The sequence below is a fragment of the Schistocerca nitens genome, chromosome 5 (assembly GCF_023898315.1).
Source record: "Schistocerca nitens isolate TAMUIC-IGC-003100 chromosome 5, iqSchNite1.1, whole genome shotgun sequence".
Classification (NCBI taxonomy): Eukaryota; Metazoa; Arthropoda; class Insecta; order Orthoptera; family Acrididae; genus Schistocerca; species Schistocerca nitens.
This window is the reverse complement of record NC_064618.1, coordinates 815,722,637-815,749,927: the sequence shown is the minus strand read 5'-3', so window position 1 is coordinate 815,749,927 and position 27,291 is coordinate 815,722,637. Positions and strand designations below refer to the sequence as shown.

The following is a 27,291-nucleotide window of genomic DNA, read 5'->3' as shown; positions in this document are numbered from 1 at the left end:
AAAGGAACCAATAATACTCTCAATGTATGCGTACACAAATCTGACAAAATCCCTCCAGCGCGCAAGCAACCATCATCTACCTGCAGCAAAAGGGCAAATTTCCAAAAAGATCCTCAAGTAATCCCGAAGTCTGATCCGGCGCTACTGACACGATCACGACAGGCTGCGTCCGACCAGTTCCGACTCCTATCAACAACTGTTCGCCCTCTACTACTCGCGATAATAATATCTCAGACTCAGAGTTTGTGTATGCTCACCTCACCGGAATTATTGGTCAACTTTGCAAAGAAGTTTTAACGTCCAACACTCGAACTGGCTTTCCGCGACAAGTTACACACATATTTTGAAGACTATTAGGTATGCTCTACTGTCGTAACTCGGAGACTGACAGCAGCGTGAGTTGACAATATTGCTTGTGTTGGAGGGACCTGTCAGCGTTAATCAAAATACTAATTGAGTATGTGAAGATAAACTTTGTCCAAAAATATAAGTCAATCTACTAGCGAGCACAGACGGTTTCATTCAGCTCAAAACGCTTACCACTTCTTGTGCTTACCTGCAGGTTGTGCGTGTACAAGTTTGTGCTGGTGCGTCTCGCCACTGATGTCTCTAGGCTGAAGGTTATGGTGCTGATGGAGACGTGGTGATGAGACGATCGGTGAAGTGGTTGCTATGCATGAGATTATGAGTTCTATGTCTTTTGCAGTACTTACCGTATCGACCAAATATCCAACTCGACACTACTCGTATTCTTGTATAACGAAAACGTCAGACTTACCTAAATGAAGTTTGCGAAATTAAACACCATAGGTGATTTCGTCTGTCGCTGCGCAAATGTCGTGCACCGGTATCTGCTGTAGGCCTGCACGAACTGCACAGCTTTCAGACAGAAGCGTTCGTCCATCTTGCGATCTATGTTGTTTCTGTAGCAACGCTACTTATTGTCAGACTTCAATGACTGCTGACAACCGCTGTGTGAGCCCATTATGCGTCAAAAAACTTCAAAAAAAAAAAAAAATGGCTCTGAGCACTATGGGACTCAACTGCTGAGGTCATTAGTCCCCTAGAACTTAGAACTAGTTAAACCTAACTAACCTAAGGACATCACAAACATCCATGCCCGAGGCAGGGTTCGAACCTGCGACCGTAGCGGGCTTGCGGTTCCAGACTGCAGCGCCTTTAACCGCACGGCCACTTCGGCCGGCCAAAAAACTTCAGACTTCAATCTTATACAAAGGAAGATACAAAAACACGTTTGCAGATTTGCAACAAAAACAACTCCAAATTTCTAGTTTATACGTCTACGCTCTTCGATTGATTTGAGTTATTGTTTTATTATCTTCATATAAAAATAAACACTTCAAAATAATTTTCGAAGTGTTTCACTCATCCAAACGCAGCTACTTTTGGGCGGAACTCAACCTCGAGGAAAATCTTTCCGGCGTAGAATTAATAGAGGCGACGAAGGAGATTCTAAGGAATGCTGAACAATTCGTAACATGTTCGATCAGTAAGCGCAGGGCGACACGAAGGTGCTACAAAGGACACGCTGGCAATCACAGGGTTGTGTACTGAGAACAGTCTATAAAAGAGACAAGCAATATGGTACGTTCTCCCACAAGTAACTTGCGGAATGCTCACGAAGGTAAACATCAGATTAATTCGAACGCATACAGAAGCCTACCGACCGTCGTCCGATCTTTGTGCCATTCACGAATGAAACGAGAAATAAACGAAGTAGTTGTGCTTCACGAAGAACCCTGCTCGACACGTCATAATGCGGTTACAGCAGAAATCGGTATTTCCAGTGTAAAAGTTCATTTACGCTTGACAAGCGACTAATATGGTGTATTTCATTAGTAGTGGAAGAACCTCAAAATAATTGTGGAAACAGAATATTCTAACATTCAACCCGGTTCGGCAGAGAATATTAAACAGTTCTCGATATGAAAATAGGCCGACAGCAGAGAATTAGCACAAAATGGGAAATCCTCGAATGACTGAGCTGCGTTAGGTGCAGTGGAGAAACGATTGACGATGGGGGGGGGGGGGGGGGGATAGCAACTGAAGTCGCTAAACAGACGAAAGATCACTGGACCTGACGGGATACCAATTCGATTTCACATAGAATATCTGAAAGAACTTGCCCCGTTTCTAGCAGCAGTGTACCGTATGTCTCTAGAGGAGTGAAGCGTTCGTAATGATTGGAAAACAGCACACGTAATTCTCGTTTTCAAGAAGGATCGTCGAATAATCCCACAAAATTTTAGGCCTGTATCTGTGACGTCGTTCAGCTGAATTTTGGAATATATTTTAAGCTCGCCTAATATGACATTTTTAGTGGCCGAAAATATCCCCTGTAGGAACCACCATGGTTTCCGAAAACAACGATGTTGTGAAACACAGAACCCTCTGTCCCCCCACCCCCCAAGAGACCCAGAAAGCAGTTTGATACTGGGTCCAGTTAGATACAGTGTTACTTGATTTCAGAAAGGCATTCGATACCCTTTGATACTGCCGCCTGATGAACAAAATACGAGCGTATGGAGTATCAAGCCAACTGTGTGACTGGACTGAAGATTTTGTAGCAAACGTCACATAACATGCCATTCTGAACGGAGAGAAGTCACCAGATGTAAAAGTATCTTCGGGCGTGCCCCAGGGGAATTTTACAGGACCATTACGTTTCACAAGGTATATAAATGACCTGGTAGACAACGCCGGAAGTGCCACGAGACTTCTCGCGGATGGTGCTGTTGTACACACAGAAGTCGCGACGGTAGAAAACTGTAGCGATATGCAGGAAAACCTGCAGAGGATGGCCGCTTGGTGCAGGCAGTCGCGACTGACCCTTAACGTGAGCAACTGTAATGTATTGCGAATACGTAGACAAGAAGATCCTTTATTGTATGATTACAAAATTGCAAGGCAATCAGTGGAAGCAGTTACTACATGAAATATCTACGACTAAGCGTACGGGACGATTTGAAGTTGAACGACCTCATAGGATTCGTCGCCAGTAAGGCAGACTCCAGTATGACATTAGTTGGAAGGATCTTCAGGAAAGGAAGTAGTTTGGAAGGCACGCGTTCGACCGATACTTGAATATTGCTCATCAGTACCGGATCTGCATCAGACAGGAATGATAGAGGAAGCAGAGAAGATCCAACGAAAAGCATGACGTATCGTTACAGGTTCATACAATAAGAGCGGAAGTGTCACGGAAATGCTCAGCCATCTCCGGTGGCAAACGCTGAAAAAGAGGCCATCTGAATCACGGTGTGGTTGACTGTCGAAATTCCGAAAGCGTACTTCCCTAGAGTCATGCATTGTATTGGTTCCTCCTACGTATGTCTCGTGGAAAGGCCATGAACAAAAAAATTAGAGAGACTAGATCCCACACGGAAGCTTTCCAGCAATCGCTCTTCCTGCGAACCTTAAGCGACCGGAACAGGAAAAGGGAGAAATAATACTGGTACACAAAGTACCCTCTGCCACACACCGTAAGGTTACTTGCGGACTATAGATATAGATAAATGGATTCTATCTGCATTATTTCGGAATTTGAAGGGCGAAAAATTAAATTTGGACATATCAAAAATCAAAGATGCATTTTACAGTTTCCAGATCTAATTTGCTTCACCGCTGGTTTCATACCCAGACATGTTGTCGGACATCAAAGAATGACAAAGGCAGCGAAGAATTACTTAACTTCATTGACTTTGTCTTTTTTCATTTGAAAGTACCAATGGGAGTGGGTGTTTATAAAATGAGTATGAGCCCTGTACTGGAATATTGCTGAGGTTGCGATGCAAGGGTATACTGCAACAAATAAAGAGGGCGTGGGCACAATTTCGACTGATTCACGAGAGAGTGTCATCGGAGGTAACTGAACTAGCAAATGTTTAAAGGGAATCCCTTCACACACTGTCTCGCAAACACGTTGTATGGATAGTACAGGTGTGGATGTATATACTCGTAGCTTATAAAGCTGGAATTTTATTGAATTAATGAGGAAGTGAGCAAATTTTCGTGTCGTAAATGACGACTGAAATGTACGCTATAATGCAGACAGGTGTGTTATGTAGCTGAAGTATTAGTGGCTGGACAAACTCGTTTTGCGACTGAACGTAAATTATTAACCATGTTACTTAAAGATCAATTATTTGTCCAGCAACTGTTGCTTATAAATTGGAACAGTCACTCATGATAGGTATCCAGAACAGATGAAATGGTGGATAATCTTTAAATGGATTATGGAATGGCTTTCGGAATAGTGCCAATGACGCGTGCTTATTGTTTACGATACAAAATTCCATTACAAGATTCTAAGTATTTATATTTAATATATTAAGAACTTTGTGTCACGGCGGTACGCAAATAACAACACTAATATTTTTCGACATTTTCCATTAGTTAATTCCATGTCGACATATTTTATTTATTTTATCATTATATTGAATCGTCCTGGAAGGTGAATATCTGACACTTCTTTACAAACATCTTGTCGACGCCTCTTTAAGTATTTTGTGGAGTATAATAATGTTACGTACGGCGACCCTTTATTAGAGAGAGAAATTTGTCCAGTCACTTCACATATGTATACATGTAAACGAAATTTATAAAATGTTCAAATGTGTGTGAAATCTTATGCGACTTAACTGCTAAGTTCATTAGTCCCTAAGCTTACACACTACTTAACCTAAACTATCCTAAGGACAAACACACACACCCATGCCCGAGGGAGGACTCGAAACTCCGCCGGGACCAGCCGCACAGTCAATGACTGCAGCGCCTGAGACCGCTCGGCTAATCCCGCGCGGCCGAAATTTATAATAATCAACCTCAGATTAATAGCAAGAAGATGTCCACAGATACAGCACTTAATGATACCTTTTCCACTATTCATTTTTGTCTCAAAACGCTGTGATATGCTGTGGCAAAAATCATGTAATTGTAAAGTGAAACGAAAATAACACTTCTTTAGAACTCTCGTCAGCCTTTAACGACGCTTTATAAAATTGATAGTAACGTAGAAAATTACAATATTTGCAAGTGTAATCGAAATACACTCCTGGAAATTGAAATAAGAACACCGTGAATTCATTGTCCCAGGAAGGGGAAACTTTATTGACACATTCCTGGGGTCAGATACATCACATGATCACACTGACAGAACCACAGGCACATAGACACAGGCAACAGAGCATGCACAATGTCGGCACTAGTACAGTGTATATCCACCTTTCGCAGCAATGCAGGCTGCTATTCTCCCATGGAGACGATCGTAGAGATGCTGGATGTAGTCCTGTGGAACGGCTTGCCATGCCATTTCCACCTGGCGCCTCAGTTGGACCAGCGTTCGTGCTGGACGTGCAGACCGCGTGAGACGACGCTTCATCCAGTCCCAAACATGCTCAATGGGGGACAGATCCGGAGATCTTGCTGGCCAGGGTAGTTGACTTACATCTTCTAGAGCACGTTGGGTGGCACGGGATACATGCGGACGTGCATTGTCCTGTTGGAACAGCAAGTTCCCTTGCCGGTCTAGGAATGGTAGAACGATGGGTTCGATGACGGTTTGGATGTACCGTGCACTATTCAGTGGCCCCTCCACGATCACCAGTGGTGTACGGCCAGTGTAGGAGATCACTCCCCACACCATGATGCCGGGTGTTGGCCCTGTGTGCCTCGGTCGTATGCAGTCCTGATTGTGGCGCTCACCTGCACGGCGCCAAACACGCATACGACCATCATTGGTACCAAGGCAGAAGCGACTCTCACCGCTGAAGACGACACGTCTCCATTCGTCCCTCCATTCACGCCTGTCGCGACACCACTGGAGGCGGGCTGCACGATGTTGGGGCGTGAGCGGAAGACGGCCTAACGGTGTGCGGGACCGTAGCCCAGCTTCATGGAGACGGTTGCGAATGGTCCTCGCCGATACCCCAGGAGCAACAGTGTCCCTAATTTGCTGGGAAGTGGCGGTGCGGTCCCCTACGGCACTGCGTAGGATCCTACGGTCTTGGCGTGCATCCGTGCGTCGCTGCGGTCCGGTCCCAGGTCGACGGGCACGTGCACCTTCCGCCGACCACTGGCGACAACATCGATGTACTGTGGAGACCTCACGCCCCACGTGTTGAGCAATTCGGCGGTACGTCCACCCGGCCTCCCGCATGCCCACTATACGCCCTCGCTCAAAGTCCGTCAACAGCACATACGGTTCACGTCCACGCTGTCGCGGCATGCTACCAGTGTTAAAGACTGCGATGGAGCTCCGTATGCCACGGCAAACTGGCTGACACTGACGGCGGCGGTGCAGAAATGCTGCGCAGCTAGCGCCATTCGACGGCCAACACCGCGGTTCCTGGTGTGTCCGCTGTGCCGTGCGTGTGATCATTGCTTGTACAGCCCTCTCGCAGTGTCCGGAGCAAGTATGGTGGGTCTGACACACCGGTGTCAATGTGTTCTTTTTTCCATTTCCAGGAGTGTATTTAGTTTCTGTCATGTAATTATAGTATTATGAGAACCAAGTACACTCCTGGAAATGGAAAAATGAACACATTGACACCGGTGTGTCAGACCCACCATACTTGCTCCGGACACTGCGAGAGCGCTGTACAAGCAATGATCACACGCACGGCACAGCGGACACACCAGGAACCGCGGTGTTGGCCGTCGAATTGCGCTAGCTGCGCAGCATTTCTGCACCGCCGCCGTCAGTGTCAGCCAGTTTTCCGTGGCATACGGAGCTCCATCGCAGTCTTTAACACTGGTAGCATGCCGCGACAGCGTGGACGTGAACCGTATGTGCAGTTGACGGACTTTGAGCGAGGGCGTATAGTGGGCATGCGGGAGGCCGGGTGGACGTACCGCCGAATTGCTCAACACGTGGGGCGTGAGGTCTCCACAGTACATCGATGTTGTCGCCAGTGGTCGGCGGAAGGTGCACGTGCCCGTCGACCTGGGACCGGACCGCAGCGACGCACGGATGCACGCCAAGACCGTAGGATCCTACGCAGTGCCGTAGGGGACCGCACCGCCACTTCCCAGCAAATTAGGGACACTGTTGCTCCTGGGGTATCGGCGAGGACCATTCGCAACCGCCTCCATGAAGCTGGGCTACGGTCCCGCACACCGTTAGGCCGTCTTCCGCTCACGCCCCAACATCGTGCAGCCCGCCTCCAGTGGTGTCGCGACAGGCGTGAATGGAGGGATGAATGGAGACGTGTCGTCTTCAGCGATGAGAGTCGCTTCTGCCTTGGTACCAATGATGGTCGTATGCGTGTTTGGCGCCGTGCAGGTGAGCGCCACAATCAGGACTGCATACGACCGAGGCACACAGGGCCAACACCCGGCATCATGGTGTGGGGAGTGATCTCCTACACTGGCCGTACACCACTGGTGATCGTGGAGGGGCCACTGAATAGTGCACGGTACATCCAAACCGTCATCGAACCCATCGTTCTACCATTCCTAGACCGGCAAGGGAACTTGCTGTTCCAACAGGACAATGCACGTCCGCATGTATCCCGTGCCACCCAACGTGCTCTAGAAGGTGTAAGTCAACTACCCTGGCCAGCAAGATCTCCGAATCTGTCCCCCATTGAGCATGTTTGGGACTGGATGAAGCGTCGTCTCACGCGGTCTGCACGTCCAGCACGAACGCTGGTCCAACTGAGGCGGCCAGGTGGAAATGGCATGGCAAGCCGTTCCACAGGACTACATCCAGCATCTCTACGATCGTCTCCATGGGAGAATAGCAGCCTGCATTGCTGCGAAAGGTGGATATACACTGTACTAGTGCCGACATTGTGCATGCTCTGTTGCCTGTGTCTATGTGCCTGTGGTTCTGTCAGTGTGATCATGTGATGTATCTGACCCCAGGAATGTGTCAATAAAGTTTCCCCTTCCTGGGACAATGAATTCACGGTGTTCTTATTTCAGTTTCCAGGAGTGTACATTCACTCATACGAAAGCATCAGGTACGTTAAAAATTCTAAAACGAACTCCGTAAGTTTCAGTTCAAAGCGATGTCCAAATGATCTACGAAACAAGGAAACAGCGAGCGCACTTAAGTTTGACGTCTTTCATCCTGCATGACAAAGAACACTCGTACTTAACCGTAGATACGAGAAACAAAAACGTACACGTTACTTATTGGCCTATGATAGGATTAATTCTGCTGCTTTCATATTGTGGATACGAAATATCAGAAGAAATCGGACTCACTTAGCTCGTCAAATTAGACAGCGATAATTGTCTGAAACAGCCGTAATTATTGTCAACTTATGATTTACGAGTTTTCCCTTTCTCTTCAGAGATATAACATTACCAAGCTGAACTGCAGCCAGCGATCTAAAGAACCATGATTTAAAAAACCTAACTTTAGTTCTGTCTTATAGCCTCTTGCTCAGAATCCCGCAGAAACATTAATTTAGGCTGCAGACGCACCAGCGCGGCAAATTGCCAATAAATTAATCTTCGCGAGCATTCAGACGCCGCAGTGGATCCCAGCGTCAGTTTTATACGACAGCGTGCTGAAAAGTAATGCCTACGAATTTTTTATTTGAGAACTCTTACAGGTCTTTAAATAAAACCAACTTTATTAATATTCTACATCTCTGTGCTTCATGTCTGATTATTTATTACTCAACGTAGTCGCCCTGGCGACGAACACATTTCTCCCAACGAGAGACCGGTTTGTTGATACCGCCGCTGTAGAAAATTTAACTTCGTTGACGAAGCCACAATCTCACCTCTGCTTGCACCGCTTCATCGCTTTCGAACAGAAGTTCTCGATAAGTGTTCTTTGAGTTCTGAAAACAGATGAAAATCATCTGAGACCGAGTCTGGAATGTGTTAAGGATGATCGACGACGGTGAACGAAAGGCGTCGGATTGTTGCAGATGTCGCAGCGAACTTATGTGTATGGCATTGTTATGCTGAAGGAGAGGGTGTGTGGACGAACTCTTAGAATTCGTGCTTTCAGTTTTACGAGGGTCTCACAGTACCGTACAGAGACCCTGACGGTGCCTTTAGGCATTAAATCAAAATGCACCGCACGCTGAACATTCCACAACATGGTAAGCATGACTTTGCTTGCTGATGGCATGGTCTTGAACATTTTTGGCGTCGGTTATCCTTTATGGCGGAACTCCAATGATGCACTGTTGTTTCAGGGGTCAATATGGTGACACCACAATTCACCACCTGTTACAAGGTTGTTAAGGAACCTTTTACCCTCGTGCTCAAGACGCTAAAGAAATTTTTGGCAGATGCCCGTCTCCTCTGTTTCATGTCAGGATTGGACATTCGACCCATCCACCGCGCACACAGATTTCCGTATCGCAGTTCTGAATTGACAGCCTGTACAGCCTCTGATGATATGCCACAATTGTCTGAGAGCTGTGTCTGTGATACCTGAAGATTTCCTATGAAGAATTCATCAATTCGGTTCCAACGAGTCTCGTGGGTTTGTCGTGCGCGGTCGGCCACTCCGAGCTCTGCCACACACTTCGAGGTTACGAGCACGAACAACCTGTTTCTCACGCACCGAAATACAGGGTGTTTCAAAAATGACCGGTATATTTGAAACGGCTATTAAAACTAAACGAGCAGCGATAGAAATACACCGTTTGTTGCAATATGCTTGGGACAACAGTACATTTTCAGGCGGACAAACTTTCGAAATTACAGTAGTTACAATTTTCAACAACAGATGGCGCTGCGGTCTGGGAAACTCTATAGTACGATATTTTCCACATATCCACCATGCGTAGCAATAATATGCCGTAGTCTCTGAATGAAATTACCCGAAACCTTTGACAACGTGTCTGGCGGAATGGCTTCACATGCAGATGAGATGTACTGCTTCAGCTGTTCAATTGTTTCTGGATTCTGGCGGTACACCTGGTCTTTCAAGTGTCCCCACAGAAAGAAGTCACAGGGGTTCATGTCTGGCGAATAGGGAGGCCAATCCACGCCGCCTCCTGTATGTTCGGATAGCCCAAAGCAATCACACGATCATCGAAATATTCATTCAGGAAATTAAAGACGTCGGCCGTGCGATGTGGCCGGGCACCATCTTGCATAAACCACGAGGTGTTCGCAGTGTCGTCTAAGGCAGTTTGTACCGCCACAAATTCACGAAGAATGTCCAGATAGCGTGATGCAGTAATCGTTTCGGATCTGAAAAATGGGCCAATGATTCCTTTGGAAGAAATGGCGGCCCAGACCAGTACTTTTTGAGGATGCAGGGACGATGGGACTGCAACATGGGGCTTTTCGGTTCCCCATATGCGCCAGTTCTGTTTATTGACGAAGCCGTCCAGGTAAAAATAAGCTTCGTCAGTAAACCAAATGCTGCCCACATGCATATCGCCGTCATCAATCCTGTGCACTATATCGTTAGCGAATGTCTCTCGTGCAGCAATGGTAGCGGCGCTGAGGGGTTGCCGCATTTGAATTTTGTATGGATAGAGGTGTAAACTCTGGCGCATGAGACGATACGTGGACGTTGGCGTCATTTGGACCGCAGCTGCAACACGGCGAACGGAAACCCGTGGCCGCTGTTGGATCACCTGCTGCACTAGCTGCGCGTTGCCCTCTGTGGTTGCCGTACGCGGTCGCCCTACCTTTCCAGCACGTTCATCCGTCACGTTCCCAGTCCGTTGAAATTTTTCAAACAGATCCTTTATTGTATCGCTTTTCGGTCCTTTGGTTACATTAAACCTCCGTTGAAAACTTCGTCTTGTTGCAACAACACTGTGTTCTAGGCGGTGGAATTCCAACACCAGAAAAATCCTCTGTTCTAAGGAATAAACCATGTTGTCTACAGCACACTTGCACGTTGTGAACAGCACACGCTTACAGCAGAAAGACGACGTACAGAATGGCGCACCCACAGACTGCGTTGTCTTCTATATCTTTCACATCACTTGCAGCGCCATCTGTTGTTGAAAATTGTAACTACTGTAATTTCGAAAGTTTGTGCGCCTGAAAATGTACTGTTGTCCCAAGCATATTGCAACAAACGATGTATTTCTATCGCTGCTCGTTTAGTTTTTATTGCCGTTTCAAATATACCGGTCATTTTTGAAACACCCTGTACTTACGCACCGCCATGTAACACGATATAATTCGGAGCCCTGTAGCGACGAGGGTTGCAGGTTGCGTCAGCGAAGCGGCAAAGTCGACCGAGTAATATGCATAACATGTAATTCAACCGACATTGAAGTTGGAAGAAAAAATACGGAAGTACTGCTTTTCAGCACGGCCTTGTACATTCAGTTGCTGTTAGTTACCGCCGAGACCAGCAGGATAAGTTGTGTCAGCACGTGCCGCGATCTCGTTACCTTACAACACCCACCTTCATCCTTCGCAGCACTAACAAGGGGAGGCCGCCAATTGTGAAATTCAGATTCGATTCATACTGCGCATAATAGAAGCTCATGGCCAGAGGTGTAATGTGGCAAAGCACCAAGATGCACTTCTCAGCCGTTGTCGAGAAAATCGACAGTTAAAGAAACCGTTGCGGTGAAATACTCTCTACGATTTACAATTTTCTACAGCGTCGTGGCGCAGCGCTAAGCGCTCGGTTTTGTAATCAGAAGGTCGCCGGATCAAATCTCGCGCCTTGCAATTTTTTTTATTATTAGTTTTTTGTAATTAATGAATTGCTTATGCATGTTGGTGAAGGCGGATCGCTCTCCAATTGGACCGCCTCCATTTTTCCGTTTGTTTAACAGGGTGTACCAAAGCTCTCCCGTCCGCACTGATTTTCGACGATATTATAAGTTGCGCTAGGGACCGCATCTACCTTCTTTCGAAGTTAGCAGGCAACTACGCTGTTATGCGGCGGCTCGTTTCGGCCCATTCAACATCTGTCCTTCAAGTGTAACGAGCGAGTAACGGAGTTTATATTTCATACCTGCCGCAGCTAATTTGTGTTCGTGGGGTCTCTATTCTAATTCGAACGTTTGACTTACGCTATACGTATTCGTTTCGGAATACCGTTTCTACGTCTTCCGTTAACTATACGTGGTTAACATTATGAAGACAATTCATAACATTTGTGAAATACAACTTTGTTTGCGGAAAACATAATGATGTTCTTCGAAGTCGCCAGTTTTTCCACGACAAACGACTTTCAACAACTTATTATATGCATAATTGTTGCAACTGATTGCCGGGAATTATAATTATATATATATATATATATATATATATATATATATATATATATATGAATTGCAAAAAAAACAAATACTAAAAAAAAGGGCTGCATGGTGCGAGATTCGATCCGGCGACCTACGGATTACGAACCCGAGCGCTTACCGCTACGCCACGACGCTGTAGAAAATTATTAATCGTAGAGAGGATTTCACCGCAACGGTTTCTTTTAACTGTCGATTTTCTCGACAACGGCTGAGAAGTGCATCTTGGTGCTTTGCCACATTACACCTCTGGCCATGAGCTTTTATTATGCGCAGTATGAATCGAATCTGAATTTCACAATTGGCGGCCTCCCCTTGTAAGTGGGGTGAGACGGACCTCGCTCGTCTTTTGAAGGAAAAAATATTGGGGCGCGTAGGGTTAGCCGTGACGCCGCAGTGGTGGCCTGGGAGGGGCAGATGGGGGGAAGTGGGGGGAGGCGAGGTGCGGTTGGACGGCTGATCGATTGTGGGGCCATCGGAAGGCACTCCGGGCGAACGGAACAAGCAGGCGTCCTCCGCTAATGGGCCGGGAGCCGCTGGCTGGATGGTTGCGTGGCGGGCAGACTGCTCGTGTTACGGCCAGAGCTAACGACCGGGCAGCACCACCAACGCTCGCTGCGCCAGTAGGTCGCGCAGGTGAAGAACGCTACTGCCGCATGTAGCGCCCACCCGCGAGGCGTGGTCTGCACTGCCCCGTAGTCTCTTCTCTCCCGACATTCCCGGTATAGTTTCGCTTATGTGAGAGCTGCGGCAAGCAGCTCTCGAGAGACAGATCGCTTCCTACAAGAGAGGTCCAAACTCGGAGAGTGCAACTATCTGAGATCTCGGCCCCGCTCTCGGGCGCTGCCACCGAGCTTCCTCTCATTGTTGTTCACCTGCCACGTATTACTCGCGAAACCTCTCTGAGCGTGAAAATCTCTCACTGGCATACCTAGTTTAATTATGTCACGGACTGATGACCACAGATGTTAAGTCCCATAGTGCTCAGAGCCAATTATGTCACTAACCATTAACCCTTCACCACACGGGGCATGAAAATTCACGTGGTCGAGGAGATGGTGACGTCACAGCGAGGAATTCTGCGTTCCACTCCATTGCCGTGCGTGGAGTAAGGAATCCGGTACGCCAGACTTTTGCCTCGTGGAGCGGAACGTTGCCAATGAGATGCCACATCGTTCTACGTCACAAGCACAACACAGCAACTGCCATAATGCATGGTGTTAAAAATCATATTTGGTGGGTTTTCTTTCTCGTACAGTATGTAGTGTGAATGTGAGCTGTTGCAAAGTATCAGCAAATGCAGGAATTCTCGAAAACGCATGGCATTACCTATGAATTGTTATAATAAAATGACATGAAACTAAACTTTGGTAGGTAAAGGCTCTCTGTAGTCGACGTTTTCAGTGTTCTACCTTGTGCTACAAAAGTATACCGTTTCAGTGCTACGACACAATGATGACCTACGAAAAGCGCGCCTCTTTTGGTACAATTTGCAAATTAAATATCAAATAATGACATTTTTAGATACATTCTTCACAAATTGTATGTCATATGCAGAGGCCTATTTATTAAGTCGAAGCTGGAGACCAGCTGGTGAGCTCTTAAGTCGTGAAATTTAAAATAGCAGTTCGTGTTCACCTCCCTCTAAATCTTTTTTCACCTCTTGTTTTCTAAAAGATTCTGGGTCTTTCTTATTCAGTTAATAGAAGTGTTATCTCAAGAGTCAAAATTATTTTTAATAAATAATGTATCTCTTGTCGCAAAGGCCAACAGCTGGAATGTTTCCCCAGAGTCCACAAATCTTAATCGTGACTGCCAGTATCTGCCTGAAGGTAAAAACAAGTTAGATACTAGAAGTCTTTGCTATCATCAAACGTTCTATAAAGTATCTATACGTATAGATGAAATGTATTTGCAGTTGTGGGTGCGAACAGACATCAGATGTATAAGGGAATGACGACAGTGAAAATTTGTGCCAGATCGGGACTCGTACAAACACCGACTCAAAGGAAGGCCTCGGCGCTTGTTCGTGACGTCCCGTCAGCTAGGCACGGCCAACGCCAGGTCTGTTGCAGGCATACTCATAATGGTGGTGTCTCCCTCTCTGACACAGGAAAATGTGAAGCTATGGCGGTAGTTGACCAACACACATTGTTCTGAGAGATTTCTGCAATAAATTAATTGTGCAATTCATTACACTTCTAAACAAATAGTGTACTCCTGAACTTAAATTTCCACCTGTTTTAAGGACTGACATACAAAAACAACTTCATGGTCCAGCAGCAACAGAATTTGTGCTTCTTTACCTTATTTGTAAATCTGAGGAAGTTACGTTTGTACTGGGTTGCTTTTACAAGATACTGTGAACATATTGGTGCTCTTCTTTAGGTATCTTGGTTGACTATGGGGTGAGGAGCACTGAATGTTAATGTAATATCTTACGATTGTACACGTTTGCGGATGCGGTGGGGGACAGAAGAAGAGGCAAAAGAGAGATATTGTTTTATCAAATAATTTTTTTTTTATCTTATAAAGTTTGTCCTTTCAGTTGCAAGAGGAGAATATTTACGAGGGCAGTTCAATAAGTAATGCAACACATTTTTTTTCTCTGCCAATTTTGGTTGAAAAAACCGGAAATTTCTTGTGGAATATTTTCAAACATTCCCGCTTCATCTCGTATAGATTCATTGACTTCCGACACGTGGCAGCGCTGTACGGAGCTGTTAAAATGGCGTCTGTAACGGATGTGCGTTGCAAACAACGGGCAGTGATTGAGTTTCTTTTGGCGGAAAACCAGGGCATCTCAGATATTCATAGGCGCTTGCAGAATGTCTACGGTGATCTGGCAGTGGACAAAAGCACGGTGAGTCGTTGGGCAAAGCGTGTGTCATCATCGCCGCAAGGTCAAGCAAGACTGTCTGATCTCCCGCGTGCGGGCCGGCCGTGCACAGCTGTGACTCCTGCAATGGCGGAGCGTGCGAACACACTCGTTCGAGATGATCGACGAATCACCATCAAACAACTCAGTGCTCAACTTGACATCTCTGTTGGTAGTGCTGTCACAATTGTTCACCAGTTGGGATATTCAAAGGTTTGTTCCCGCTGGGTCCCTCGTTGTCTAACCGAACACCGTAAAGAGCAAAGGAGAACCATCTGTGCGGAATTGCTTGCTCGTCATGTGGCTGAGGGTGACAATTTCTTGTCAAAAATTGTTACATGCGACGAAACATGGGTTCATCACTTCGAACCTGAAACAAAACGGCAATCAATGGAGTGGCGCCACACCCACTCCCCTACCAAGAAAAAGTTTAAAGCCATACCCTCAGCCGGTAAAGTCATGGTTACAGTCGTCTGGGACACTGAAGGGGTTATTCTGTTCAATGTCCTTCCCCATGGTCAAACGATCAACTCTGAAGTATATTGTGCTACTCTTCAGAAATTGAAGAAACGACTTCAGCGTGTTCGTAGGCACAAAAATCTGAACGAACTTCTCCTTCTTCATGACAACGCAAAACCTCACACAAGTCTTCGCACCCGAGAGGAGCTCACAAAACTTCAGTGGACTGTTCTTCCCCATGCACCCTACAGCCCCGATCTCGCACCGTCGGATTTCCATATGTTTGGCCCAATGAAGGACGCAATCCGTGGGAGGCACTACGCGGATGATGAAAAAGTCATTGATGCAGTACGACGTTGGCTCCGACATCGACCAGTGGAATGGTACCGTGCAGGCATACAGGCCCTCATTTCAAGGTGGCGTAAGGCCGTAGCATTGAATGGAGATTACGCTGAAAAATAATGTTGTGTAGCTAAAAGATTGGGGAATAACCTGGTGTATTTAAATGTGGAATAAAACAACCCCTGTTTCAGAAAAAAAATGTGTTGCATTACATATTGAACTACCCTCGTATCTTTTCTAATGTGCATGTTTAAAAAAGTTTAAGCTCAGCAGTATTTTCGATGTATTAAGCTATTTTGTTTCCTGTTTAGAATTCCTTTCGTTAAAAACAACTGTAATCTAATTTCTGGCAACAGTTGGGCATTTACACATGTAAATTAGTTCACATTTCCAGTGACGATGTCAAACGAAAATAAATAAAAGAAACGAGTTCATTGTAGGGGGGGGGGGGGGTAGGGTAAGTTTCGATAACAAAATGGATCAAGTAAATATAGTTACTTGAATGCAAAATTTCCGAAGCTTGCAATGGGGCAAAGCATCTCCTCATATTGATGTACGTTAGTTTCGACAGGATTCAGTAATAAAGAACTATGATCTTCATTGGTAGCTTTAAAATAGTAAAAAAATCTTTCATCTAAATAAAACTGCAGAATCCAGAACAATACCAAACATTTTGTCCAAAAATAAGAGATTTATAGTGATAAGCACGCCCAGGCGTTTCTGCCTGCAACAGACCTGGCGTTGGCTGTTCCTAGATTACGTGACATCACCAACAAGTGCCGAGGCCTTCCTTTGAGTCGGTGTTGCTCGTACCCATTTCTCCCGCTTTACACGAGGGGTCACCATCATTGCTTTGGCTATCCGAGCACTACTCACTGCCAGACTCAAACCTCCATAAGTTGTCTTTTTTGCATCATAACCTGTACTCACACACACACACACACACACACACACACACACACACACACACACACATTATGAGTAGTAGGGCAAGGGAGAGCATCAGCACATTTTGTTAGTGCGGATTGCCTACATCAGGGCTAGGTATGCACTGAGGGGCTAACCTACTGTTCTCCTTTGATTGACAGGTACTTAACCTCTTGTTCTCCTTTGATTGACAGGTATGTAACCTATTGTTCTGCTAAGAATTTCTACCCATTAGCACAACAATAGGTTTCGGATCCGTCAATCAAAGGAGAGCAACAGGTTAAGTACCTGTCAATCAAAGGAGAACAATAGGTTTGCCCCTCAGTGCATACCTGCCCCTGATGTAGGCGACCCCCACTAACAAAATGGACTGGCACTGGCCTAGTTCCACTGCTTAAGTATTTATAGTACAGGGGAAGACATTTCTACTGAAAGTCGCTGCCTGATATCGGCGGATAAATACGATATTGCAGTGCCAGTGTTGTTAAGGACAACGGTACAATGTTCCATCTGACATGCATGTATGCGTGCATGCGTGTCTGAAGAACAGGCACTGTAGCGACTGCAGCCGTTATGAACAGCAGCGCGGGGTAGCCACACGGTCTGAGGCGCCTTTCACAGTCTGTGCGGAGGTTTGTGTCCTCCCTCACGCATGGGTGTGTATGTGTTGTCCATGTCGGAAGTTAGTTTATGTTAGGTTAAGCAGTGTGTGCAGTACTGACCCTACATCTTATCTTAGAAAATAGATTACGGAAAGGCAATCCTACGTTTCTAGCATTTGTAAACTTAGAGAGAGCTTTTGGCAATGTTGACTGGAATACTCTCTTTGAAATTCTGAAGGTGGCAGGGGTAAAATGTAGGAAGCGAAAGGCTATTTACAATTTGTACAGAAACCAGATGGCAGTTATAAGAGTCGAGGGACATGAAAGGAAAGTAGTGGTTGGGAAGGAGGTGAAACAGGGTTGTAGCCTATCCCAGATGTTATTCATTCTGTATATTGAACAAGCAGTAAAGGAAACAAAAGAAAAATTCGGAATAGGAATTAAAATCCATGGAGAAGAAATAAAAACTTTGAGGTTTGCTGATGACATTGTAATTCTGTCACAGACCTCAAAGGACCTGGAAGAGCAGATGAACGGAATGGACAATGTCTTGAAAGGAGGATATAAGATGAACATCAACAAAAGCAAAACGAGGATAATGGAATGTAGTAGAATTCAGTTGGGTGATGCTGAGGGAATTAGATTAGGAAATGAGACGCTTAAAGTAGTAAAGGAGTTTTACTATTTGGGGAGCAAAATAACAGATAATGGTCGAAATAGAGAGGATATAAAATGGAGACTGGGAATGGCAAGGAAAGTATTTCATAAGAAGAGAAATTTGTTAACATCTAGTATAGATTTAAGTGTCAGGAAGTCGTTTCTGAAAGTATTTGTGTGAAGTGTGGCCATGTATGGAAGTGAAACGTGGACGATAAATAGATTAGACAAGAAGAGAATAGAAGTGATGTGGTACTACAAAAGAATACTGAAGATTAGCTGAGTAGATCACATAACTAATGAGGAGTTATTGAATAGAACTGGGGAGAAATTTGTGGCACAACTTGACTAGGAGAAGGGATCGCTTGGTAGGACATAGTCAGAGGCATCAAGGGATCACCAATTTAGTATTGGAGGGCAGCATGGAGGGTAAAAATCGTTGAGGGAGACCAAGAGATAAATACACTCAACAGATTCAGAAGGATGTAGGTTGCAGTAGGTACTGGGAGATGAACAATCTTCCACAGGATACAGTAGCGTGGAGAACGGCATCAAACCAGTCTCTGGACTGAAGACCACATCAACAACCACAACAACAACAAGTAATGTGTGCGCTTAGGGACCGATGACCTTAGTAGTTTGGATCCATGAGAGCTTGCCACAAATTTCCAAAATTCCGCTATGAACAGAAATTATAAATACTGAAATTCGTGTCTGGGTGTGAGTCGTACCTTGATAGCCAAAGTGGTTAAGGTGACCCCTGATGTAAAGAGGGAAATCATGATTCGAGTACCGATCAGGCACGGATTTTTATTGTCATTCCCTTATACAGCTGAAGGTTGCTCATATTCGCAACTGTGAATACATTTGATGCATTCATAGGAGCTCCAGTTGCCTCAGTGTCTGTTCCTTTAGACATGCATAGACAGCTAAAGCGTTCTCTGGCGGGAACAATTTTCGGTCGACGCCAGTGAAGCGATTCCAGAGGCGTGTTTGTCGAAACAGTCGTTGGTGCACGGACAGGAAATTTCTCTGAAGCGCTGCCCATTGACAGAAAGGAGGTTTTGAAATGGACAACGTAACCGTAGGACGGCGCAATGGCGCGGAATCGCGAGTCTTAAAACTACACGTAATTAGCGCACTGAACTTTGGTTCATTAAATAAAAGAAAATAGCAAGACTGCTGTTAAAGGAAGACGTATGTCTGGAGATAAGTACAATAAAATATTACCCTTCTGCAACAAGGGGAAGATGCCTGGTTTGTGTTGCAAGATCTGTCGATTGCCTGCAGGCTGAGTCCCAGGGACAGCAATTGACTCGTCTAACTCACTCCTGCAAAAACTTTGGAAAATACACTCCTGGAAATGGAAAAAAGAACACATTGACACCGGTGTGTCAGACCCACCATACTTGCTCCGGACACTGCGAGAGGGCTGTACAAGCAATGATCAAACGCACGGCACAGCGGACACACCTGGAACCGCGGTGTTGGCCGTCGAATGGCGCTAGCTGCGCAGCATTTGTGCACCGCCGCCGTCAGTGTCAGCCAGTTTGCCGTGGCATACGGAGCTCCATCGCAGTCTTTAACACTGGTAGCATGCCGCGACAGAGTGGACGTGAACCGTATGTCCAGTTGACGGACTTTGAGCGAGGGCGTATAGTGGGCATGCGGGAGGCCGGGTGGACGTACCGCCGAATTGCTCAACACGTGGGGCGTGAGGTCTCCACAGTACATCGATGTTGTCGCCAGTGGTCGGCGGAAGGTGCACGTGCCCGTCGACCTGGGACCGGACCGCAGCGACGCACGGATGCACGCCAAGACCGTAGGATCCTACGCAGTGCCGTAGGGGACCGCACCGCCACTTCCCAGCAAATTAGGGACACTGTTGCTCCTGGGGTATCGGCGAGGACCATTCGCAACCGTCTCCATGAAGCTGGGCTACGGTCCCGCACACCGTTAGGCCGTCTTCCGCTCACGCCCCAACATCGTGCAGCCCGCCTCCAGTGATGTCGCGACAGGCGTGAATGGAGGGACGAATGGAGACGTGTCGTCTTCAGCGATGAGAGTCGCTTCTGCCTTGGTGCCAATGATGGTCGTATGCGTGTTTGGTGCCGTGCAGGTGAGCGCCACAATCAGGACTGCATACGACCGAGGCACACAGGGCCAACACCCGCCATCATGGTGTGGGGAGCGATCTCCTACACTGGCCGTACACCACTGGTGATCGTCGAGGGGACACTGAATAGTGCACGGTACATCCAAGCCGTCATCGAACCCATCGTTCTACCATTCCTAGACCGGCAAGGGAACTTGCTGTTCCAACAGGACAATGCACGTCCGCATGTATCCCGTGCCACCCAACGTGCTCTAGAAGGTGTAAGTCAACTGCCCTGGCCAGCAAGATCTCCGGATCTGTCCCCAATGAGCATGTTTGGGACTGGATGAAGCGTCGTCTCATGCGGTCTGCACGTCCAGCACGAACGCTGGTCCAACTGAGGCGCCAGGTGGAAATGGCATGGCAAGCCGTTCCACAGGACTACATCCAGCATCTCTACGATCGTCTCCATGGGAGAATAGCAGCCTGCATTGCTGCGAAAGGTGGATATACACTGTACTAGTGCCGACATTGTGCATGCTCTGTTGCCTGTGTCTATGTGCCTGTGGTTCTGTCAGTGTGATCATGTGATGAATCTGACCCCAGGAATGTGTCAATAAAGTTTCCCCTTCCTGGGACAATGAATTCACGGTGTTCTTATTTCAATTTCCATGAGTGTACTTCATTCTTGGTTGCACCTTCGTAGGCGATGGTAGATTTTTATAAACAGTGTCAACATCAAGAAAAGCGACAAACTGCAAGGCGGATTCCTGACAGAACATGAAGGCAAAAAAAGTCCTATGAGCGTGTGTCCGGAAACGGGCGGTGTGCCTGTAACGACAACAAATCCTTCCGAAACAGCACAGAGCTGCACCGCATCCACGTCAAAAACATGTGTTCAGAGTGGCCCCCATGGGTTGCAATGCACGCTTTCACACGTGAGATAATGGACTGCTGAGCTATTTTGCCCCTCTCTGAATAGCGTCACAGGCGTCGAGAACGTGCTGTTAAAGGGTCTGCACATCAGGAACTGGTTCAGCATACACAACCCCTTTCAGATGCCCCCAGAGATAAAAATCGCGGGAGTTTAAGTCCGGTGATCTAGCAGGCCATGCTACATGGCCTCCGCATTGTCCGCAATGTCCGAGGAAGATGTAGTTGAGTAGTCGGCGTACTGTAATGCGGAAGTGGGATGGAGTTAAGTCTTGCAGAAAGCATATAGTCTGTCGTATCGCCAAAGGCACATTCTCAAGTAGCCCAGCCGAAGTATTCTGCAGGTAATCCAGGTATATTCCTCTGTCGAGGAGTTGTGGAACAACCGGTATAAGTATGCGGTCACCAATAATTCTTGCCCACAAGGTGGCGCTGAACCGATGCTCATGAGAGGCCTGAACCGTTCTCCGAGGATTGTCTGTAGCCCACAGACGACGATAATGCAGATTGATGATGACAATTCTGGTAAAAGTTGCTTCGTCGGTAAAGAGGACTGGTGACAGAAATCCCATGGTTGTGTTGGTTTATTGCAATAACCATCGACAAAATCGTTCCCGTAGAGGGAAATCCGCTGCAGATAATCCTTACACTCGTTTCTGGTTACAGGGATAAGAGCGGTTGTCATACAAGAAACAAATAATCTTACTTTACCTTACACCATGTTGGCTGGCTACTTGCCAGGATCTTGTACTAGGGGTACGTCTGAATATTCTGTAGAAATCGGTTCTCCAAATCTTGTGTACGCAAAGTCCGTCGCCTCCCCAAACGATCCTCTATCTGAAAGGATCCATGGTCTCACAAACACCTGAAAAGGGCTTTAAATTTTGTGTGGTGTGACTGGTGTCTATGGGGATTCTTGCTTCAATATAGCCGTGCTGCTTTTCGACCTTTTCCATGTGCTTGGCCGCACGCAAACATCTCGGCTTGTCCCCGACAGGAATACCGAACCATTCTGCTGTTTAGAGTGCACTGCATCGATCACACAATCTGCAACACACAAAGGACAGGGACCGATGGCCTTTGTAGTCTGGTCCCTTCAACCCCCTCAAAAACCAACCAGCCACACAAAGAACACACGGCAAGTGGTCAGACGAAATTTCATTCATCAGCGCCATATAACGGGGCAAAGGTGTATTTTCGGACACTTGTTCACAGGACATTATTTCCTCCATTTCCAGTCAGTAATTCGTCCCTGCAGCTTTCCTGAAATGTGTGAACAGCTTGTAAGGGTGCAGTAGGGCAGGTTGCGCTAAGGAATAACGGTTTTAAAAAAAATTTGAGAAGTTATGCCGTTTTGAATTTATACAGCATTGAAGTTACCCAATCAGGTACTTGCGAGCACTAGTTCAAGAGGCCTCTCCAGAGACGGTGTCGCCAAACATGTACTTCATTCGCTTTCCTAAAGTGAAACAATAGACCGATATAAATATTGGACATGGGACGATAGTAAAGATAACCCAAACTAACTGCCGAGCATACATGAGCTGTGACGGCGGCGCTATACAAGGCCAGATGTTTACAATGTTAAGTCTAAGCTACGTAATTTCAGAAGATGCTCACGTTGGTCATGCGAAAAATGGCAAAGTAAGGAACATTGGTTCAAGAATCATAAAAGAAGGCTCTATACATGGAAGAAACCTGGAGATACTGACAGGTTTCAGATAGATTATATAATGGTAAGACAGAGATTTAGGAACCAGGTTTTAAATTGTAAGACATTTCCAGGGGAAGATGTGGAGTCTGACCACAATCTATTGGTCATGACCTGTAGATTAAAATTGAAGAAACTGCAAAAAGGTGGAATTTAAGGAGATGGGACCTGGATAAACTGAAAGAACCAGAGGTTGTACAGAGTTTCAGGGAGAGCATAAGGGAACAATTGACAGGAATTGGGGAAAGAAATACAGTAGAAGAAGATTGGGGAGCTTTGAGGGATGAAGTAGTGAAGGCAGCAGAGGATCAAGTAGGTAAAAAGACGAGGGCTAGCAGAAATCCTTGGGTAACAGAAGAAATATTGAATTTAATTGATGAAAGGAGAAAATATAAAAATGCAGTAAATGAAGCAGGCTAAAAGGAATACAAACGTCTCAAAAATGAGATCGACAGGAAGTGCAAAATGGCTAAGCAGGGATGGCTAGAGGACAAATGTAAGGATGCAGAGGCTTATCTGACTAGGGGTAAGATAGATACTGCCTACAGGAAAATTAAAGTGACCTTTGGAGATAAGAGAACCACTTGTATGAACATCAAGAGCTCAGATGGAATCCCGGTTCTAAGCAAAGAAGGGAAAGCAGAAAGGTGGAAGGAATATATAGAGGGTCTATACAAGGGCGATGTACTTGAGGACAATATTATGGAAATGGAAGAGGATGTAGATGAAGATGAAACGGGAGATACGATACTGCGTGAAGAGTTTGACAAAGCACTGAAAGACCTGAGTCGAAACAAGGCCCCCGGAGTAGACAACATTCCATTGGAACTACTGACTGCCTTGGGAGAGCCAATCCTGACAAAACTCTACCATCTGGTGAGCAAGATGTATGAAACAGGCGAAATACCCTCAGACTTCAAGAAGAATATAATAATTCCAATCCCAAAGAAAGCAGGTGTTGCCAGATGTGAAAATTACCGAACTATCAGTTTAATAAGTCACAGCTGCAAAATAGTAACGCGAATTCTTTACAGACGAATGGGAAAATTAGTAGAAGCCGACCTCGGGGAATATCAGTTTGGATTCCGTAGAAATGTTGGAACACGTCAGGCAATACTGATCCTACGACTTATCTTAGAAGCTAGATTAAGAAGGGCAAACTTACGTTTCTAGCATTTGTAGACTTAGAGAAAGCTTTTGACAATGTTGACTGGAATACTCTCTTTCAAATTCTGAAGGTGGAAGGGGTAAAATACAGGGAGAGAAAGGCTATTTACAATTTGTACAGAAACCAGATGGCATTTATAAGAGTCGAGGGACATGAAAGGGAAGCAGTGGTTGGGAATGGAGTGAGACAGGGTTGTAGCCTGTCCCCGATGTTATTCAATCCGTATATTGAACAAGCAGTAAAGGAAACAAAAGAAAAATTCGGAGTAGGTATTAAAATCCATGGAGAAGAAATAAAAGTTTTGAAGTTCGCCGATGACATCGTAATTCTGTCAGAGACAGCAAAGGATTTGGAAGAGCAGTTAAACGGAATGGATAGTGTCTTGAAAGGAGGATATAAGATGAACATCAACAAAAGCAAAACAAGGATAGTGGAATGTAGTCTAAATAAGTCGAGTGATGCTGAGGGAATTAGATTAGGAAATGAGACACTTAAAGTAGTAAAGGAGTTTTGCTATTTAGGGAGCAAAATAACTGATGATGGTCGAAGTAGAGAGGATATAAAATGTAGACTGACAATGGCAAGGAAATCGTTTCTGAAGAAGTGAAATTTGTTAACATCGAGTATAGATTTAAGTGTCAGGAAGTCATTTCTGAAAGTATTTGTATGGAGTGTAGCCATGTATGGAAGTGAAACATGGACGATAAATAGTTTGGACAAGAAGAGAATAGAAGCTTTCGAAATGTGGTGCTACAGAAGAATGCTGAAGATTAAATGGGTAGATCACATAACTAATGAAGTATTGAATAGAATTGGGGAGAAGAGAAGTTTGTGGCATAACTTGACCAGAAGAAGGGCCCGGTTGGTAGGACATGTTCTGAGGCATCAAGGGATCACCAATTATTATTGGAGGGCAGCGTGGAGGGTAAAAATCGTAGAGGGAGACCAAGAGATGAATGCACTAAGCAGATTCAGAAGGATGTAGGTTGCAGTAGGTACTGGGAGATGAAGAGGCTTGCACAGGATAGAGTAGCATGGAGAGCTGCATCAAACCAGTCTCAGGACTGAAGACCACAAAAATAACAACAAGGAACATTTACACGCCACTTATTGTTGCTCTGCAATTTCAATCTCTAGCGGTCGCTGTTCCCCTGCAGGCACTATTTGCTCTTCCTAAACATATTGATATACGCTACTTTCACAAATTTCGTGGGTGTAAGATAAAAGGTTCTAAAGAAATATTGCTGCTTATTACCGATGAGGAGTCCTGCACTTCATCAGTGCGGCGGGCCCCACACGATCTTAAACCGGCTCCGCTAAGGATGGTCACCCGCTAGTAGATAACTCACACATTTAGCTCTGATAATAATATTGTAGGTTTTTTTCTTTTTTTGGTTAGGTTATCCGCAGGGTAATAGGTGTCTACCCTTTAATGCCTACCAGTTTACAACATTTACGTCACTCTCCGTCGGAAATCCAAAAGGGTCTATGACCACTGGCACTGCCGTTCAATGCTTCCGCTCGATGGCTGTTGTCGGCACAAATTGACGTTGATCCATCATGCGCTGGAAACATCCCTTTTGTAAACAGTCTACTGTGTAGCAGTATCTACGCTATCTGATCAATGGTATCCGGAAGCTCGGCAGCCGCTGTGGCCGATCGGTTGTAGGAGCTGCAGTCCGGAACGACGTGGCTGCTACGGTCGGAGGTTCGAATCCTGCCTCGGGTATGGATGTGTGTGATGTCCTTAGCTTAGTTAGGTTTACGTAGTTCTAAGCCTAGGGGACTGAAGACCTCAGTTGTTAAGTCCCATAGTGCCCGGAACCATTTAGAGCTGGACGCTCCTATGAAATGGGGGGCTGACCACTGGATGCCACGGGAGGTGAACCCTTCAGCGCAAAAGGAGGCGAAGAGTTTGTGTTGTCACTAGAGAAGCAGTAACAGTAGAATGGGTCGCTCGTGATAGCTCAGTGAGATCGATCGTGGTCATTAGATGTTACAAATTCATCAGGGACATTTCAGTCCCAATGTTGCCCAAGTCGACTGTCGGTGACGTGACGGTAAAGTGGAAACGTGAAGGAACGACAACAGCTAAACCAAGACCCAGCAAACGTCATCTCTGACCGACAACGACTGTCGCAAACTGCGGATGGTGGTTGTAAAAAAAAAAAAAAAAAATGAAAAAAAATAAAAAAACACTAAATTAACGGGAAGGATCACTTGTGATGGAGCAGATCCTCATAAGCCCCAAGTTTCTGTAGTCAACACCAACCGACGCATGAGGTGGTGGAAAGAAGTGATTTGGACTAATCAGTCACTCTATACACCCTGGCAATCCGATGAAAAAGTTTGGGTTGACGAATCCCTAAGAAACGTTACGTGGCATCATGCATGGTGCCAACAGAGAAATACGGAAGGGGTGGTGTTACGTTTGTGAGTGCTTTTCGTGGTTATGTCATGGTGCCCTCATACACTACTGGCCATTAAAATTGCTACACCAAGAAGAAATGCAGATGATAAATGGGTATTCATTGGACAAATATATTTTACTAGAACTGACATATGATTACATTTTCACGCAATTTGGGCGCATAGATCCTCAGAAATCAGTACCCACAACAACCATCTCTGGCCGTAATAACGGCCTTGATACCCCTGGCCATTGAGTCAAACAGACCTTTGATGGCGTGTACAGGTACAACTGCCCATGTAGCTTCAACGCGATACCGCAGTTCACCAAGAGTAGTGACTGGCGTATTGTGACGAGCCAGTTGCTCGGCCACCATTGACGAGACGTTTTCAGTTGGTGAGAGATCTGGAGAATGTGCTGGCCAGAGCAGCAGTCGAACATTTTCTGTATCCAGAAAGGCCTGTCCCGGAACTGCAACATGCGGGCGTGTATTATCCTGCTGAAATGTAGGGTTTCATAGGGATCGAACGAAGGGTAGAGCCACGGGTCGTCCATTGTTCAAAGTGCCGTCAATACGAAGAACATGTGACCGAGACGTGTAACCAATGGCACCCCATACCATCACGCCGCGTGATGCGCCAGAATGGCGACGACGAATACACGCTTCCAAAGTGCGCTCACCGCGATGTCGCCACACACGGATGTGACCATCGTGATCCTCTAAACAGAACCTGGATTCATCCGAAAAAATGACGTTTTGCCATTCGTGCACCCAGGTTCGCCTTTGAGTACCCCATCGCAGGCGCTTCTGTCTGTAATGCAGCGTCAAGGCTAACCGCAGCCATGGTATCCGAGCTGATAGTACATGCTGCTGCAAACGTCGTCGAACTG

General features: G+C 46.0%; 1 protein-coding gene across 2 annotated transcripts in view; it reads left to right on the top strand.

Annotated features, from left to right (window-relative positions):
* Window positions 1-27,291, top strand: part of LOC126259294 (atrial natriuretic peptide receptor 1-like) — a 1,315,450-nt gene that overhangs the window by 979,705 nt on the left and 308,454 nt on the right. The window lies entirely within an intron of this gene.